Below are 19056 nucleotides of genomic sequence, written 5' to 3'. Positions count from 1 at the left end.
AATTACAAAATAACATTTGCTCGTTTTAAGTTTTCAAGCAATACAGAAGTGTAGAAAGTAAAAAGTGAAAGTCTCACTTCTCTTTTGCTAGTCTCACTTTCCAGAGGTCATCATTGTTCATAAAGAGGTGGATATCTAAACACATGGAGTTAAAGGTTCCGTACACAGTTGCTTATTCAAAAAATAGGACCTATTTGACATTCCCACTGTAACTTGTGTTTTTCACCCCATGAGATATTATGGGCTTTTTTCATGTCATTCCCTGTTTCTTTTGAAAGAATACAATCTTATTTTTTGATCAGTTGTGAAATAGCAACCAAAGCTGTAACTATATCAACATGGACAGCTAGCCTGCCACAAGAATTCCAACTATATCTCTACTGCAGGACTAAATTTTCAACAGGTTATACTGGGAAAAGTGGAAACTTTAGAACAAAGCTGACTGAACAGGAGTTCCTGTGCCGTGGACAAAGGTGGGGGATTTCATTACTTCCAAGTGCCCAATTTTTCTACTAAGAGAGGATAAACGCTTTCAATTACATGAATTCCCATCAGGCGGGCAACAATAGGCATGGATACACTTCTATAGCTCTTGAACAATAAAAAGTATATCACAGGATGGCGATCGGGACAAAGAGAAACAGCTCTGCCTCCATAATAAGGTGGGGAGTGAGAGTCGTTATCTGCAAAATGCTGCTGAAGCACATTAACTGAAAATTTTAAGCAAATAAGTTGTACACTATTTCCCAGTAATTTACAATACTCCCGTAGAAAACTCGAGTCTAATCCGTGCTGCTGGTGCATATCTGAGATGTCTTACTGGTTTAGGTGCTTCCTTATATTTCTACTGGTTTTTTTATTTTTGCTTTTCTTTTCTCTTCTGCAAACTTTTTTGCTCTCTACTCTGAACACTTTTACTTTTTTTTTTTTTTTCCTCATCTCCAGGTCTAATCTAAGGTGCAGATGAATTTCTACAATAAGTCTTCATCTGTCTAAACTTCTTTTGCCTCCCATTATGACAGAATCTTTGAAAAAATAGACTCGATCAGATTTATAATAGCAAAATTACATATATAACCAATTAATTACATCAAAAACACTTTTGCCTAAGACTCTCACTCAATATTGCCTTGATTCTCCTTTGTATATAGAGACCCAATTACCTATTACATTCATTTCTTGGAAAAAAAAAGTGATCAATTTTAAGATTCTTCTTCATAGTTTAATTTTAAACTGTTTCAGTTATATTTATCAATTATATTTAATTATAGTCATATGAAATTAAATATTAGTTAGTTATATACCATTGTATGTAATAACTAGAGTGTTATAAAATACTTGAAATTATGCCTGTATAATTTATTAGTGATAACTGTATTTTTAATTCTCTATAATAAATATTTTTAGAGAATTTTACCTTAATTTAATAAATATTTATAATAAAATCCCTTCTGAGCAAAAGAGTTTTTCAATTTTAATTTCATTAACATTCTGAGTTCAACTCTTAGAAAAATGTGGCAAGTATTGCATGTTTTCTTATCTATAAATGAAAAGAGCACATAATGCTGACATGACCTGTCCCAGAACTAGGGGAATGGCACTGCATAACTTGGATTCACAAGTCATCTCCGTGGGTTGTTGAGGCAGAGTTTCCTTCTTAACTCACCCGTCATGCCCTGCCTACCCAACCTCTATTCCATTCAGGGTAATAAAACCGGAATTCTCTCATCCCTCTTCAGAAATTTTATTTAAAACTCTTCCATAAGCCATCATATCTTACTACAATCTTCCTTTCCTGTTGTTCAAAGTCTTAAAATCTCATTTTCTCTGAAGATTATTGATTGTTGGGAATGTAGACATAAATATCCAACTCCCCATTGTACATCTGCACACAGACATTTTACACAACCTTAAGCTTGGTATGTCCCAGACTAAACACATAATCTGCCCCCTGCCTAGCCCAGTCTGTCTTGCCTCCAGTGTCCTCTATCTCACTATGTCATGCACATTCAATTATTTTCAGTCGAGAAATTCACTGTCCATTCAGTCAATCAACAAGCCTGTCGATTACAGATCCTAAATGCTCTCTGTCATTCCACTACCCACCATTTCAATTGCCACTATAACAGACCATGGGAGAAACAAAGGTGGCACCTACCCAACAGTGCATGTTAAGAGCTATTTAGATAAGTGCTGCAAATGAATTAACCTGTTGGCTCAGGCTATTTAGGATTGTCCATTTAAATGTTGGGGAGAGTCCGCCTTAAACCAAGACTCATCCGGAAGGAAGGAAGGAAGGAAGGAAGGAAGGAAGGAAGGAAGGAAGGAAGGAAGGAAATGAATCTCAGCTTCAAGGATACTCTTTCAAAATAATTAAACATAACTTTATGAAGAAAATAAAGTTTCAAAAGATCTGTTTTAATTGTCAAGCTTCAGAAAATTCTAAAACTATATAAAGTGGTATAAATAAATGAATACACAAAGTAAAAACAAAAAGAAAGTCTTGTCCCTTCTGGTAGCAACGAGTGAGTGTTCAGCTGCCTTTTAGCAAAACTTCTAGCCAAGAAACAAAAAATGTATGACATCAGTACCAAAGAAATTTTGTTTGTCTTTCATTTTCTGTAATAAGATGGAATGTGCTCTTTTGCATGGCAGTTATAACAGAGTGCTTAGGTATAAAGAAGTCAATATGCGCTATTTGAAAACTGGGATCTATTGCTCTACTAGATAACAAACTTTGCAACGCCAAAGACCCTGACATGTTGGCCATTATATCCCCAGCAGTTAACACCACACATAGCAAGAGCTCAATAAATACTTGCTAAATATATGCACAGCTTCATTGTCTCTTCATTTTATATTAATATGACACAAAATCCAAAATAACATAACAGTCCTGACTCAGGGTAATAGTTTGAGTCACAGTTATTCCTAACTATGAAAGCAAAGGCTATGGAAAAGTCAATGGACATTGAAAACAGCGTTAAGTTTTCCAGAAAATTTTTTTTTGAATTAATAAAACTCCGGTAGTATGACAAGTGTGATCAGTGTGTCCAAAACCTATGTTTTCCTTGCAGTAGACACTGCTCGTGCCAACCCCAAATCCATTTCATTCAGTTTAACAGCATCCCAACTAAAATCATGGATTCTCCTACCATCTCCAGCTTCCAAGGGAGATCCGGATTTATCCAACCTAATCAGTTGGTCCAGGGATGGGCACATCACTTAAATTGAGTTAATCATACTAATGGGAACCACTAACACTCCATACTTTTAGAATTTTTTTCTGTCCTTTCATTGACGTGAACAAGAAAACATATTATTTCAGAGGATGGTGTCATCGATTTTTTGACAGTGTGGTAATCTAGCCCCAGGGAAAAACAGATACATGAAAAATGGTAGAGCAGAAAGTTGGAAAGAACCTGGGTCTTTGATAACACTATTAAGCCAGTGAATTGACCAACTCTGGATTCCAGCCCATCCTACCCCACATCTGGAATCTCTGTTATGTGAGATAAATCTTCTAATCTAAACCAGTTTAACTTTTCTGCTAAGATGCATCGTGACTGATAATTTCCTCAAAAAAAGATAGTTTGTTGAGAAAAGAGCTGTACAGGCTTTAGGAGGAATATTCAAAATACTAATAATAATGTTACTGAGAGGAAGGATTTCTAATTTAAAGATAAACTTGATCTTATTATTTATTTATACTGAGAGAATTATCCCTTCAAGAGTAGTAAAGAGAGTAGACATTGAAAGAATAGATATTTATTTATTTTTCTTATTTAACAAATATTTATTCAACTAAGCCATGTTTAGTTGTTCTATAAACTATTTCATTTGATATCCATGAAAACTCCATGGAGCAGATACCATTAATCACACTGTAGAAAAGGAATCTGAACTCATGGAGGTTAATTAACTTGACTAACATCATGGAATTCCTAACAAACAGGAATGGATCTTAAAACTGTCTAACTTCAAAACCCAATCTTTCTTTATTATCCTCTGTTGCCTTACCTAATTAGGTTTGGCAGAAACTGGAGTCCAATACCCCAATCTTGTAAGTTGATGGTTAAAATGGTATAAATGGTATGTGTACACCACTGTAAAATGATAAAGACATTTGGGAAATAATACGTGGTAAGAATGCACACATTCGTTCACATCTATCTATCTATCTATGCATATTCTGGGATACGGCAATCCTACTCCAGGGAATTTATCCTCAGGAACTAGTTCAATAGAAGTAAAAAGCATGTAGATGCTTCTCAGGAGGGTGGATGGGTACTGTCTTTTATTTTGAAAATTGGAGGAAAAAATGTCAAATTTTAACAATAATGGTTTAGTTGAATAGGTTCTGGCACAAAATTTAATAATAGGCTATTATTTATGCATTGCAATTAATTATTGACACTGTGTAGAACACTGAAAAGGATTCAGTCAAAAAAGCATAATGTAAACCACATGTATTCTATTTTAAACTATAAAACATAACTCCATATAAACAGAATGGAGTGGTGTTCACACCAAAAAACACTAAAATAAATAATGATTAAGATGGTGGGATTTTGCGTGGGTTTAATTATTTTGCTGCTTATAATGAAACTTCTTTTATTTATATGTGGTCTACTAGTACAAATAGAGTAGGTTTGGGTAGCCTCAACTGGATTTTATTTGTAGAGTATTGACAAATATGTCAGGGTCCTTTGGTTCTATGTGTTTTCTTCCTACCAGTATACAGAATCTGATTTCTAAGGCAAAGAACAGTCAGATCAGTTCAAGCAAATTTAACAACTGCATTAATCGAAAGGGGATCTTCTCCCAAAATGTGGCTATCAGATTGCTATCAACAGATCACCTAAATGTGATCAAAATAATTATATTAAATTGTAGAAATATTTACTCCACTTTAACTTCCTCCTGGTCATAATCCCACTGGTGTGTTTGTGTACATGTGGTCAGAGTCGACATCAGGGATATTGAGGATCAGAATAAGTTTAATATTAAGTCATCACTTCTAAGTGATATTAAAAGGCTATAACGGTTGCTTCTTGGTCAGAGGTAAAAGTGGATATTTCCTTAGATTCCTAGAGGCTGCCATTCAATATTACAAGCCTTTTGTTATTAAATGAGTTTGATCCGATATTTTCTTCTGTGGTCCCAGAAACCTTGCTTGGAGAGCTGCCTTGCAGAAGTAAACTTCCAAGTCCAGATTTCTCAATGAAGTCTTAAAAAACCATTGACAGTCCTGGCATTCAAATCTACCTAAGTATATAAGACTATATGAAGATAATAAAATGTTCCAGAATCTATAGGATTGGGACGCAAATTACTAGGAAGTATCCATACATTAAAGCACACAAATTTGCTATTCTCAGGAAAATGGATTAAAATATGGAGATCTATATTCTTTCCACATGACCCAGGATCTCCTAGACTTATATTCTGGTGTTAACTAGAACATTAGTGATCAACCCAGATTGTCACTCTTGAAGGTTTTTTTGACAATGAGGAAAGCACAAGGTACATGAAAGTTTGGCCAGGCTTAAGTTTTGGGGTTTTTCTGTTTGTTTTTTATTTCGAAATAACTTCAGACTTAAAGAAAGGTTGAGAATATAGTACAAAATATTTCTATATACATTTTACTTAGATTCCCTGAATGTTAACGTTCCATCACCCTTATTTGATAATTCTATCATCCATCCATCTATTTATCTACCTATATCTGTCTATCCTTTTCTGAGATGTTTGAGAGTAACTTGCATCTATTAGTATGTATTTCCAAAAAAATCTTTTTTTTTAACTTAACCGGGATCCGAACCCTCGGACGGGAGCGCCGCCGCGCTTCCCAAGCGGCGCACTATCCAGTGCGCCACCGGGCCGGCCCTTAACCAGATTTCTTCCTCTTGGTAAAGTTACTATTTTCCCTTTGCAATGAATAAGTATCTTGTGTGAAGGTACTCTGAGACTTTGAAGATATCCTGTTTCTCATCCTACATTTCCTCACTACTTTTAGTATCCATTGATGATTCTTGCTTCAAATAATTATTGTTTCAAGCTCCCCATACTTTATCTTCTTCCTGCACACGCAGCTGGCATACGGTTCCCAGTCCTTTTCCATCTAGGAGGAGTGATAAAACTAGTTCTAGCCCATAGAACTGTGGTCGCAAGTGGTATATACCATGTCCAGGTCTCCCCACCCCAAATTGTCTCCCGTTATCTACAAGGTCGTTATCAATCGACTGGATGCATAAGATCCAGCAGAGGGCTCTAGAAGGCTTTGGTAATGGTGAATCCACTAGACCTTAGGGCCTGTACTATTTAAGGAGTCCTGTGAACTTGGATGAGGAAAATCTATCCTTATTTTCACTAACTTTTCACTGATTTTGGCATTTCCTTCATTTATGAAACAGGCAACAACTACAATAGGGTTAGCAATACCTGTTGTCTGGTCACCAAGACAAATCCCATATATTTCGCATCACACTAGACTTGATGCAGGTATCTTGAAATATACTTACATATCACTAATTTGAAATCAGCTTTGAATTTTACTTATAAGATCTGTCACTACATCTTTCTTTTCCTTTTTTCACGGTTAGAAGCATCATCTTGAGAGGAGGTTTATAGGCTTCACCAAACTGCTAAAGGTATCCAAAACATAAAAGAGGTTAAGATGGAAGGAGTGGTTCCCTGAGTCACCACATGTCGAGAAGCCACCCAGGAAAGCAGGTGGGGAATATCAGCATTAGCATTTATGAGAGAGAAATAAAATCTTACTGCCTTAAGCTGAGATTAATGATGTTATTTGTTCAGCAATTATCCTATCCTGACTAATAGAGAGAATAAAGTTGTAAATTTGGAAATTACATGCATGGGAAGATGAGATGGTTGAAATCACGAGGTTGAATGTGATCGTGAAGAAGAAAGAAAAAAATAGAAAACAAGTACTGAATTTTAGGAAATTGCTACAGTTTGGAAAGGAAGACAGAAATCTGTTTAAAAAGCAGACAAAAGAATGGTTTAAATAGTAGAAGGAGAACCAGAAATACATGGTGTAAGAGACTGTATAACACTGACATCGTATTTTCAGTTCTCAGATGTCTTCATACAGAATAAATCTTTCTATGTAGTCTTTGCTAGAAAGGTAAGAAACAAAACCATTTCAGTAGATTTTCTCACCTATATCTGTCATTTACAAGATGACAGGTATTTTATTGCTCTAAGTCTAGGCTTCCTTGTCTATAAAAAGTGCTGTGCAGACTAAAGGAGGTAACATAAGCAAACACATGCAAAAGAAGCTGGCACAACTTCCCACATGTACCCATCACTTGGTAAAGTTAGCTCTCTCCCCAGTCTTTCCCCTGTGCTCCACCCCCATTAGCAGTCCATTTCCTATATTAGAGTTTAAAAGAATTAAAGAGCATATTAAGAAAACTGTAAATTTTTCTTGGATCAAAAGCATAGCATTTCAGACTTATTATACTAGCTACAGTATGAATGTTCTAACTATAAAACTAAAATAAGCAAAATCATAAAGAAAATTCAAACAGACCCTTGATATTTTAATTGGGAAAAAAGACTGAGTGAAAATTTTTAAAAAGGGAGCCTGTGATTTAAAAATATCAATCAAAAAGAATCAAGACACCAAACCACAATTTGCTGGGGTTTAATACCAGAGCGTTCTCATGTGCTGTGCAGAGATGTACCTCAGTGCTCAGAAAACCCACTTCTGAATCTCTCCCACCCTCTCCTCAGCACCTCATTTCATATCTCATGCTCTCTTATCACAAATGCCACATGAAGGAGAGGGGAGGGGTGCTTCAAAATATGCAAAAATGAATTTTATACAGGTGCATATAAATTTAGCTACATCTTATTTTTAAGTTCTCTCAATACTGGAGGAGGATATCTTTTTATAAAAGCAATATGAAGCCCTGTATGCATTCTTAAAAATTCAATTACAAAGTCCAGTAGGAAATGAAAACATAGGTTAATATTGCCACAGCACATGAAACAAAAATGCCTCTCATCCACTGTGAAATATTTTATGAAGTGGCACTTGGAACCACGATTTCCAGAGTGCCAACATGAGCAAACAAAAGCACTTCGATAATTGTTCTGTAACTGAGTCTGTTTCTCCTCTCGCCTTAGAGATTCTTTTCTCTTTCCCAAAATTGAGGAATGAGCAAATCTCCAGATTGAGGAATGAGCAAATCTCCAGACTATGCTGAGAGATTGTTTCACAATCAACAGCCATCTGTGCAGTATGACAATTGAGCTGAAAAGATTCTGACCTATGCTACCAAAGAATTTTCTAGAGAATTGAGACTTTCTATGAAAAATGTCAAAATCTGACAAGTCCTAGCAACTCCTTGCCGTTCTGATCTCAGGAAGAAAGTGCTGCCATCTACAGGGACCATAGAGAACTAACACCTACCAAAAGGTGGAGAGTGTACTGGATTTTAAAGCTGTAATTAGCTAAAGAGAAAAAAACAACAATATTAGTAAAAACGTTCACAGTTTATCATTTGACCGTCCTGTTAAGCATCCTAAATAAAGAGGCAAATTTTTGGAATTGAAATGTTGTCAATAATTGATGCAGTGTTAACTAATAAATTCAGGAGATGAGCACCTCCACCATTTCACATGGGATTGAATTGGCCCCATTTATTAATCTTTTTCAGTTCACCAAAAACTCACTTATCTTGTGTGGTCTTATAGCTGCTGAAGCAGTCCTCCAAAGTATAAACACATTCTTCACCAAGGAGGTTTTCTTTCAACTTACAAAACTCATACCTCCCCCTTTTTTCTTTCCCATATTCCATCTTTTTTTTATTGAAATGTATTGATTACATATATTTATGGGGTTCAGAGTAATATTTCAATACATGTATACAATGTGTGACGATCAATCAAGGTAATTAGCACATTCATCACTGCAATACTTAATCATTCTTTGTGATGTGAAGATTTGACCTCCTCTCTTTTAGCCACTTAATAACATTCAGTAAATTATTGTTAATTATGCATGCCTAGCTTGACTGTACATCAGTAGAACTTATCTATCTATAGTTGCTTGAGAAACCTCCATACTGTTTTCTATAATGGCTGCACTAATGTACACCCCCACCAACAATGTCTAAGGGTTCCCCTTTCTCCACGGCCTCATTAGCATCTGTTATTTTCTGTCTTTTTGATCATAGCCAATATAACTGGGGTGAGATGATACCTCAATGTGGTTTTCATTTGCAAGGAACTCAAACAGCTCAATAGTAAAAAAAATGAATAATCCAATTATAAAATGGACAAAGAAGTTGAATAGATATTTCTCAAAAGAAGACTTACAAATGGCCAAAAGATATACGAAAAAATGCTCAACATCACTAACCATATTTCATCTTTAACATATTCTTCTGTTACTCAGACAGAAAACAAAACCCAAACAGGCCCATGATTCAGCTGGCAGATAACCACACAAAGATAGGGTGTCCAGCCACCCTGGCTTGTTTGCTCAAGACTGTTCCAGGTTTAGTATTGAAAGTTCCATGTCCCAGGAAACCCCTCAGTCCTGAGCAAACCAGGACCATCAGTTGTCCTACTTGCCAATCTCACCTGTTGATAGCAAAACAAGAAAGAGGGGACCTCACTCTTTCTGCTCCAGGACACTTAACTGCCTGTGTTTTCCTGCAGTTTTTAGCCTCCTTCCTGCCACCCACATGGCTGCCCTTCCCTTTACTGCCCCCCAACTTGCCTGATTCCAGTAATCTTCCAGGCATCATTTCATATCCGAGTCCTTCACCCACTCCTCCAGGCTGAGGGAAGTTGTACCTGCCACGTTGTATTTAATCCTCTGTCCAGTCTCCAAGCCTCCCATCGGCTGTGAGCTCCTTAAAGTCAGGAATCTTGCTATTCATTCTTGTGTTCTCATTACTTATTAGCTCAGTTTGTGAATGAATGAGATGTCTTCAAAAGGAACCTGAGCTCTGGGTAATCTCACTGGCCTTCATCCAGCTAATACACCACTTTTCTGACACAACAACCAACAAAAAACTGTTTTCAAGCCTGGATGTTTCTGCATTTCCCAGCCTTGGATAATCTTTCTCTGTTCTCCAACACACCAACACAGTGGATACACCGTCCTGTAAGTAACCCCTAACTCACACCACCTGCAATCCACTCCCAGAAAAAAAAAAAAAAATACACACGAACACATAACACACAGCAACAATGACCAAAAACAAAACAGAACAAAACAAAAACCCTGATTTTCACTTTCTACACTGGCTAGTGATATTTGCCTTTGGGCATTGGAATGCTCAATATGCATATTTCTGTCCAACACGGAGGGAAAGGGAAGCTGTCTTTGCCACTGAAGAGTGCAGCCAGGTGAAGAGAATGCATAGAAATAACGAAAGTGTACCTAGAGGTTATTCCATGTGGAACACCAAGTGTTCCTCAGAGTGGTGGGTACTGAGGAAGAAGCCAAAGAATATCAGACACATCCTACTTTTCCAGGAGCCACAGTGGTTATAATTTGAAAATTACTGAAGTATGCCTTATAAATACTACATAGCTCATAAGGAAATAAATTGCTTTTAGAAATACATAGGAAACATTTAAACACACAGTAAACATCTTAACATATTAATTTATTTATATTTATGTATTTTACACTTACCTACTTTTATATACTTTGACATGCCTTTATACATTAAAGTATGTTCAAAGTATTTAAATTTTAAAATATATTTTAAAACACTACGTTATTTATGGTCATTTTGAGTGCTAATTATGTAAAATAACTTGACGTGTCTGCTTCTCAAAACCCTATGAAGCAGGTTCTGTAGTTATTCCCATTTTGCAAGAAACCTGTGGCACAGAGAAGTGAAGAACCTTGTACAAGGTCATAGAATTTGTAAATGGAAGAGCTGAGATCTCAGGAGACCCCTTAAAGGTGATAGCCACACCCTGGGATGCGAAGAAACATGCCCACACCACTCTTTAATAATCGAACAACACATCAGCAAAACTGACTTATAAAAATCATCTGCGAAGGCCAAAACTATTTTAGCACGTGCCGTGCTGTTTTGCTACAAATCAGTGGATTTTCTTCACCTAAGTAAAGAAATGGTTATTTCTCATGGGATAACCCAGTGCATGAAAGAATAGATATTGAGATTGTAACAACATATTCATTTTCTCCTTCATTTAAGTTAGAATTATAGTTTGGTTTTTTTTTTACCTGAAAGATAACTTAGAAATGTTACCAACTTTGGCTGCTCACTGGAAGTACCTGGAGAACTTTTAAAAGCCAGTAAGTGTGGTTACCACCTACAGACATTGTGATTTCATTGGTCTGAGATAACAGCCTGGCCACTTTAACCTCCCTAGAGAATTATAAACAAACATCACTCTATTGAGAGTAAATTGAGGGTATTCAAAATGTGGTCTCCAGATCAGCATGTCAACTTCACCTGGGAACTTGTTCGAAATGCAAATTATTGGACCTCATCCCAGTTCTACTGAATCAGAAACTTCTCACGGTGGGACCAGCAATCAGTATTGTAACACACCCTCAGGTGATTCTGATACATACTTGAGTTTGAGAACCACTGATCGAGTCCAGTTCCTTCACTTACAGATAACTGAAATCCAGAGAATTAAATAATTTGCTTCAGGTTGCATGACTCCTCAGTGATGAAACTGGAAAAAAAGTAATGATGATAGCTAACATTTATTGAGGGCTTACTGCTCAAGGTATACTATTTTGCATTGACTAACTCATCTAATCACTACAATAACCCTAACGGGATATGTTCTATTATTATCGTATTTTATAGATGAGGAAACTGGGCCACAGATATTGCCAGGGTCACAGAGCAAGGTCATGACCAGCAGGAGGATCAAATGACCTATCAGTGATTAAGTCAGGAAGGAAGAGCTGATAGCCAATAACAGCCCTGAAGAAACAAGTCTCCTGGGAATATGTGTATATTAAAAGGGTAGGGGAATTGGTCTTCACAAATCGGCTTGAGCCAATCTTACCTAGATTTTACATGGTAAGGTGATCCTGATGTCAGCTTATCACACATATGCTTGTATGCTTCAGTTAAAGTGTTAGTAAACTGTGCATAGATTAACCCATAGCATAGATTTAGACAAATTTGATTAAGCTTTTACTGACTTTATAACATTCTGAATTCTACCAATCCTTTCAGGTGCTGATAAGGAAAGGTATCAAGAGGACCCAATTCTGCTGATCAGAGAAGCAAAGTTCCACTTCCCTAAGAATGACCCCTGAAGAAAGTCTGTTCCTATTTAGGTATGCCACCTGATTTACATAGGCAAAAATGTTCATAAAATGTAATCACAGTGCTATGCCATTTTCATTGTCTAAATATCAGCCACCAGATAGTGTTCTGCAGTGAGAGGCTCCATGGCATGGTAGAGCAGAGAAGGCCAAGGAAATATTAACATAGCTTACATCGTTTGAACACTTCAAATACAATAAAAAGCACCTAATTTATAAACACAATTTTTAATCTATTAGCAGCACCATATTGTCTTCTGCAAAGGAAATCACAAGAATACTCTGGTTTCATGTTTGGTTCTCTAGACCATGCAGTAGATTTTCATGAGTTTGTTGTTATTGTTGTGCTATGGTTTGAATGACCCCCAAGCTCATGTTGGAACTTAAGCCTTTATATAGTGGTGGAAGGTGGAGTCTTTAAGAGGTGATTGGATCATGAGGACCTTGGCCTCATGAATGGATTGATCCACTCATGGAGTAATGGATTAATGGTTTAATGAGTGGTCATGGGCATGGTTCTGATGGCTTCTAAGAAGGGCACATGAAGAGATTAGCTCTCTTGGTCAGGCCATTCTCACCACGTGACACCCTGCATTGCTCTGAAGAGTCACCACTAAGAAGAAGACCGTCACCAGATGCACTCCCTGGTCAGTGGACTTCCCAGCCTCTGAAACTATAGGAAATAAATTTCATTTCTTATAAGTTACCTGGTTTCAGGTATTTTGTTATAAGCAACAGAAACAGGTTAATACGTGTTGCTATTCTTAAAGTTATAGAAATTTTTATTTTAACTTGTGATGAGGAGAACACTGGAAAGAGATTGAGGGAGGCACCTTTTATGCCCAACTCTGCCAGCAAATTAGTGTGAGCCTGTGGGTGATTCACTGCCCACCTCCATCTTCAGTTTCCTCTTCAGTAAAATAAGAGACTGGGCTAGGGGTTCTCTAAAGTCTCCTGGAGCTCAAACATGCTACCATTTTATGGTTCTAAATGCATCATTATTGTTGCTTCTCTTGAAGTATTATGAAGCAACTGATGAACAAATCGGTTGAAGGCTGTTAAACAAATGCATAAAAAGGAACCGAGGACACAAGTATATTTTAAGTCCCTTGATAAAAGAAGACCCCCTGAGGCATCTATAATAAAAAAAAAAAAGTAGTTTTCTTCTTAGCATCTATTTTGCTACCTCTGTTAGGAAAGACCAACCAACCCATAACTAACAAAATTGCATGCAAATTCCTACTGAATTTCCATCACACGGGTGTCTCTAAAGAATGCTAAGTAGCCAAGACACAAAACTACAAAGAATTCATACGTCATGAACATTAAAACTCCCAGGGATTTTGGCAACTTTGCAAAACTTCACATTCCTACTTTACAGTTTATAAACTACCTGGTTTCAGAATACAGTCAAGAGTAAATAAATACCCTTCTACCTCTCGCCCTGGAAGCAGCCTCTGTGTTGAAGCAGCTTTTACAGGTTCCTCAAGGTCAGTCTATTGCCTTAATACAGGAAATGGCTGAAGTCATTCCTGGCTCTCATTTTTTCTAAAAAAACTACCTGCTTTTTCACTTTAACACACCACATCCCGCTCTATCTCTTTCTTTGCCTCCTTGGTTGTGGCACCTGCTCCCAGAACCAGCGCTTTCATCTTAGTTCATGAGGAAACACGTCTGCAGAAGCACAAATGAGCAAAGGTCCAAGTGAGAATTTCTACTTGTGGGTAAAACAACACTAAATGAGTTCTTAGTAGTCATGAACACACATGAGCTCACTCCTTTAGAGAGCAATCACTTGAGCAGCAATGCTGAGGTCAGCTCCAAGGTTCTAGGCCAGCTCCAGCCCAGTCTGCTCCGACTGGAACGCATTTCCTCCAGACGCTCAGGGTCTTGCTTTCGACCATTTGGGGTACAAAGAAGGAAGATGAGAAGGAAGGCTAGAGACAAGAGGGATGGAAACTTTTTAATACGTCCTTAAAAGCCTCTTTATAGAGATGAGTAATAAAAAGATTGGGGCCAGCAAACATTTCCACATTTTCTCTAAACAGTTATAAAACTGAAAGTCTTCTAAGGTCATAGTTAAAGTAATACAGCCTTGTTTTTGTATTTTAAATGGTTTTTGATGGAATGTTAAAATAGCCTCAGTACTACTAAAAGGTGTGCTCAAGAGTATTGATTTGATTCAGGAGGGAGGTCAGGGGACCCACCAAGTAAAGAGATTAGATGGTTCTGATGTGAATTTTCACCTTTACATCAAGTCAAGTCTCTCCGTACCCCCTGCCTGCAACACACACACACACATTTTTTCCTTCTCATCCAATCAAGAAATGATATGCCACAAGATAATTTAATTTATTTTAACCAATATGAATTTATTACTCTCAAATCATTCAAAAAACATTAATTTATTGCCTACTATGTGCCAGGTACTGTCCAAAGTATTGGGGATACAGCATTGGACAAAACAAAGAATGCTGCCCTCATAGAGCTTATATTCTAGTGTAGAGAGACAAACAAATGAGCAAAATTCACTGCAGGTCAGAAGGTGACACAGGAAAAAAGTAAAGTGGGGCGAGAGTAAAGCATATCTAGGGAGGTGGGGAGAAGATGGGGAAAGGTGCAATTTTAAATAGGATGGTCAGTGAAGGACTTGCCGTGGTGAAATCTGAATAATCACCTAGAAAAAAAGTAAAAAGGCAAGCCATGCATTTGAGGAAATAGCAAACACAACAGTTCCGGACCTGAGGCCTGTCCAACACCTTCCACAGCAGAAAGCTAGTGTGGCCAAAGCAGAAACGAGTGAGAGTTTGCAATAAGTCAAAGAGGTGGGGACGGGGGCAGGACACGTTTGGCTTTAAGTGAGTGAAAGTGGAGGTGGCTGGGAGGTTCTGAACAGAGTCATGCCCATGATCAGATTTCCATTTGTAAGGGGTAGACCTGGCCGTTGATGGACAGGAAAGGCAGGAGCATGGAAACAGTTCCGAAGCACCACATGCTCCAGGCAACATATGGTGGGGACCAGGCTGGTGGGGACACGACAGTGGTAGGAATGTATTTTTATGATAAAGCCAACAGGATTTTCTGAAGTTAAGACCAGTGGTATGGAAGAGAAGAGTCGAGAGTTATCCCATGGTGTTTGGCCTGAGAACTAGAAGGAAAGATCTGCCATAAATCAAGAAGAGACCTGTTGTGAGTTGAGGAGCATAGGGGGAAGATTAGGAATTTGTTTCTAAACATGTTAGGCTTGAGAAACCTCTTAGACATCCAAGTGGAGATGTCAAGTAGGCAGGTGGATGGATGTGCCTGGAGTACAAGGGAAGAGGGAGTAACAGACGGTGTTTAAAGCCGTGACACTGAATGTGAATAAGACAAAGGACAGAAGTCCAAGGACTGAATTGTGGGGAACCTCAACTTTGAGAGATTGTGGAAATAAGGAACCACCACCAAAGGAGACTGAGAACAGACGGTGTTTAAAGCCGTGACACTGAATGTGAATAAGACAAAGGACAGAAGTCCAAGGGCTGAATTGTGGGGAACCTCAACTTTGAGAGATTGTGGAAATAAGGAACCACCACCAAAGGAGACTGACAAGGTGCAGCCAACAGAGAAGAAGGAAAACCAGGAGGCGAAATATGTTGGAAGCCAGGTCAAGAGAGGTCTCAAGGAAGGGGTGACCAACTGGGTCAAATGTGGCTAACGGGTCAAATAAAACAAGGACTGAAAACTGACACTGAATTTAGCAATTGTCCCAAGTGAATTCAATGAAGACTGACTGCTGCTCTAATATGGTCACTAGCCTGAGTGAAAGAAATCAATCGAGTTTTGGCTAAATAATTAGAAATTGGGAGAAAAACCTTATCATCTTCAATTTCATAAATTTTACTTTATAGGCCAAAGGCTGAATAAGCACTCTTTTTTTTATCCCTTATCCAAAAAATAATAATAGACAGATATTTTTACGTTCTCCCCAGTGACAGTCAGACTTAATAGCAACACTTCTTAGCTAATAATGGAGGTTTTGACTTCATGTAGGGTACAGATATTTTTCACTTTCTAGACTCAGGAAATGACAGGTGCCTTTTTTTTCTTAATTAAAAATAAACTTTTGTTTTCTTTCCAAATCATAATTGGAATGCGAAAATGTTGATTTCCGTGGACTATCTTGATCTGAATTTCCGTTCTCCATTTACTCTCTCCCTCTGGCTACTTCTGAAAGTTTTCTCTTTGGTGTGAGCATCTCCCTCTCTCCCTTTCCCATCCCGTTGCCCTCTCTGACTCCTCTCCAGGTCCTTGCTCTGCACTATCATAATCAATTTGATCTTGAGCACCATAAAATTCAACTTCGTCCCACAGCAGCACACTGATGTCACTGACAGAACATAATGGATTCTGAGTACAGGCCAGCAAGAGAGGAAGCGGCCAAGTGCAAAGACAGGAGAGAGGAAAAGCGAGAAGCTGGAGTGGGGCACTTATCAACCACGTGTTTCCATTATATTCCACATAAATAGGTTAAACCAGAAACTTCAGGATTTAGAAATTCCATGTTGATAAAGTCTGGCCAAACTTTCACTTAAATAATTTCACATGTTTAATAAGTAAATGCCATGGCAATATCTATGCATCCGAACTGATGGTACTGATTGGGAGCCAACCCATTAACATTCAATCAAATCACCAATTTTGAGAAGAACTTCCTATTTGCATAATTTTTCTAAACTGGTTTTGTATACAGAAATTGCCTAATTCTCAATGGTTGGCAGCATAGACCAAAATAGTGACAGTTTGTGGGATCTTTTTGGCAGGATATCATAACGTTAACTTTAAAACATGTTAACAGTTGAAGAAACCATGTAGTGACTATGTTACTATGATACTAGCATAGTAAATATGTTAAGAAGCTGCAATTTTGACATTTCCGATATAGTCATTATGGTGAATCTCAGAAAAGGATCAGCAAATAAAAATTACTACATGTTCTAGATTAGATTTTATTATTTCATTATTCTTGGCTCTTTTAAAAGAATTATGACTGAGAATAAAGAAAAGTTACACACTCCAGTTGCAGTAAAATGAATTATTTTATTAGTCTATCAGTCTTATTAGAACCAAGTAGCTTAGAAAATGCTTAACTCAACAGATGTCTTTCTCTTACCATATTCTTTAAAAGAGAAAAAGTAGTAAAGCATAAGAAAGAAATATCATACTGCCCAGAACCCTCAGAAATATTTTCTGAATGTACATAAACATTTTCAGAAAAAGGGTGTCAAGCGTTTAAGTAATAAAATGCTGAAAACATTTAAAATAAGTACTATACATTGAACGTAACATTTTAGTACTATATTGTATTGCTTTTTATTGTTGTCAGTTTGACACCTTGAAAAGAAAAAAAAAGAATTTTTTTTCCACAACTTTGCAGTTTGGAACTGTTATTTTTTACTATCCTGGTGAAAAACGTTTTCAGAAAATCATGGAAACATACATAGGAAGGCTGTGGCAATATTACAAACTTCTAAGGAAACAACTGCAATTTTGGTATGAAAATTAAATGCAAAATTAGGAAGTAAATTGTGCGAAACAGTATTTTTAAATAATGCAATTGAAAAGTGCCATGGCTGCACATTTCCCCCTATATTCTGAGTCAATATTAGTAATAGAAATTTCAGAGTGCTTCCATTTTGCCATTGCAAATTTTGCTTTATTCCCCCAGAATATGAGTAAGATTTTTGTTATTTTTTCTTTAAAAGCTACATTAAGTTTCAGTCTCAAAAGAGGGTGAATTCCTAGTAACTGCAGGTGCGTGGCACTTACTGCTAATTGGCTGCGGCTGCTTTTAGCAAATCTGGCAGCTGCTAAAAGCCACTGTTGCTCTGGTCCTGCCTCACCAGCACACGGGGCATGGTACTATTACCTCTCCTCTACCAAAGCTGCATATCTGAACAATTTGCCAACCAACATAGGAACCAACTCCCTCCTTTAAATGCATCCAGACAGAAATCTTAAAGAGCCACCTACAAGGTCACTGCAAGAAAATGTAGAACTCTTCATGCATCTTAAATACTACCATTAAAATATTTCAGTAAAGTGTCTTCCTCTTATGTTGTTTTGAGCCCTGTACCATGTAGAGTGGGTTACAAAAATTGAAATGCCATTAGCTCTTCTTAATTATCTTCTCTTCTGTGTGCTGTACCAACTGCCTGATACACTATAGTTTTGGAAAATATTGTGAACCAAGTTCTATCTATGTCTCATATCATCATGTGTGTTTATGTAGGATGTTTGTTCTGAGAAAACTAAAAATACTTTGTTTAAATTGGATCACATTTTACCAGTTAAGTAAAACTTACCAAGTAAGAATGCTGGTTTGAATGTTAACACTTTCCATTCAGGTTTGCTTCATTTTATTTCTTAAATTTACAACTTCAGTACATTCTAGCAATACTTTCCAACAATAATTTCATAAAACATTTGAACTCTGACAAAACTGTCCTGAGAGCACCACTGTTTCCATACATTTTGCAACACTCTTTGTGTCTGTCTGCATTAGATATTTTATGATGGACAGCTGGATTATTTGAAAGGAGTTACTGACAACAAAGGAGGATAGAAAAATCCAGAAGTAGGGCTGGCCCGGTGGCGCACTGCTACAGTGCGCCGCTTGGGAGCGCGGAGGCCCTCCCGCCGAGGGTTCGGATCCCACATACAGACCGGTTCCCGCTCACTGGCTGAGCGAGGTGCAGGTG

Source organism: Galeopterus variegatus, unplaced genomic scaffold, assembly GCF_000696425.1.
Source record: "Galeopterus variegatus unplaced genomic scaffold, G_variegatus-3.0.2 Scaffold2418, whole genome shotgun sequence".
NCBI classification, from domain to species: domain Eukaryota; kingdom Metazoa; phylum Chordata; class Mammalia; order Dermoptera; family Cynocephalidae; genus Galeopterus; species Galeopterus variegatus.
The sequence above is the reverse complement of the archived record's forward strand: the minus strand, read 5'-3'. Positions refer to the sequence as shown.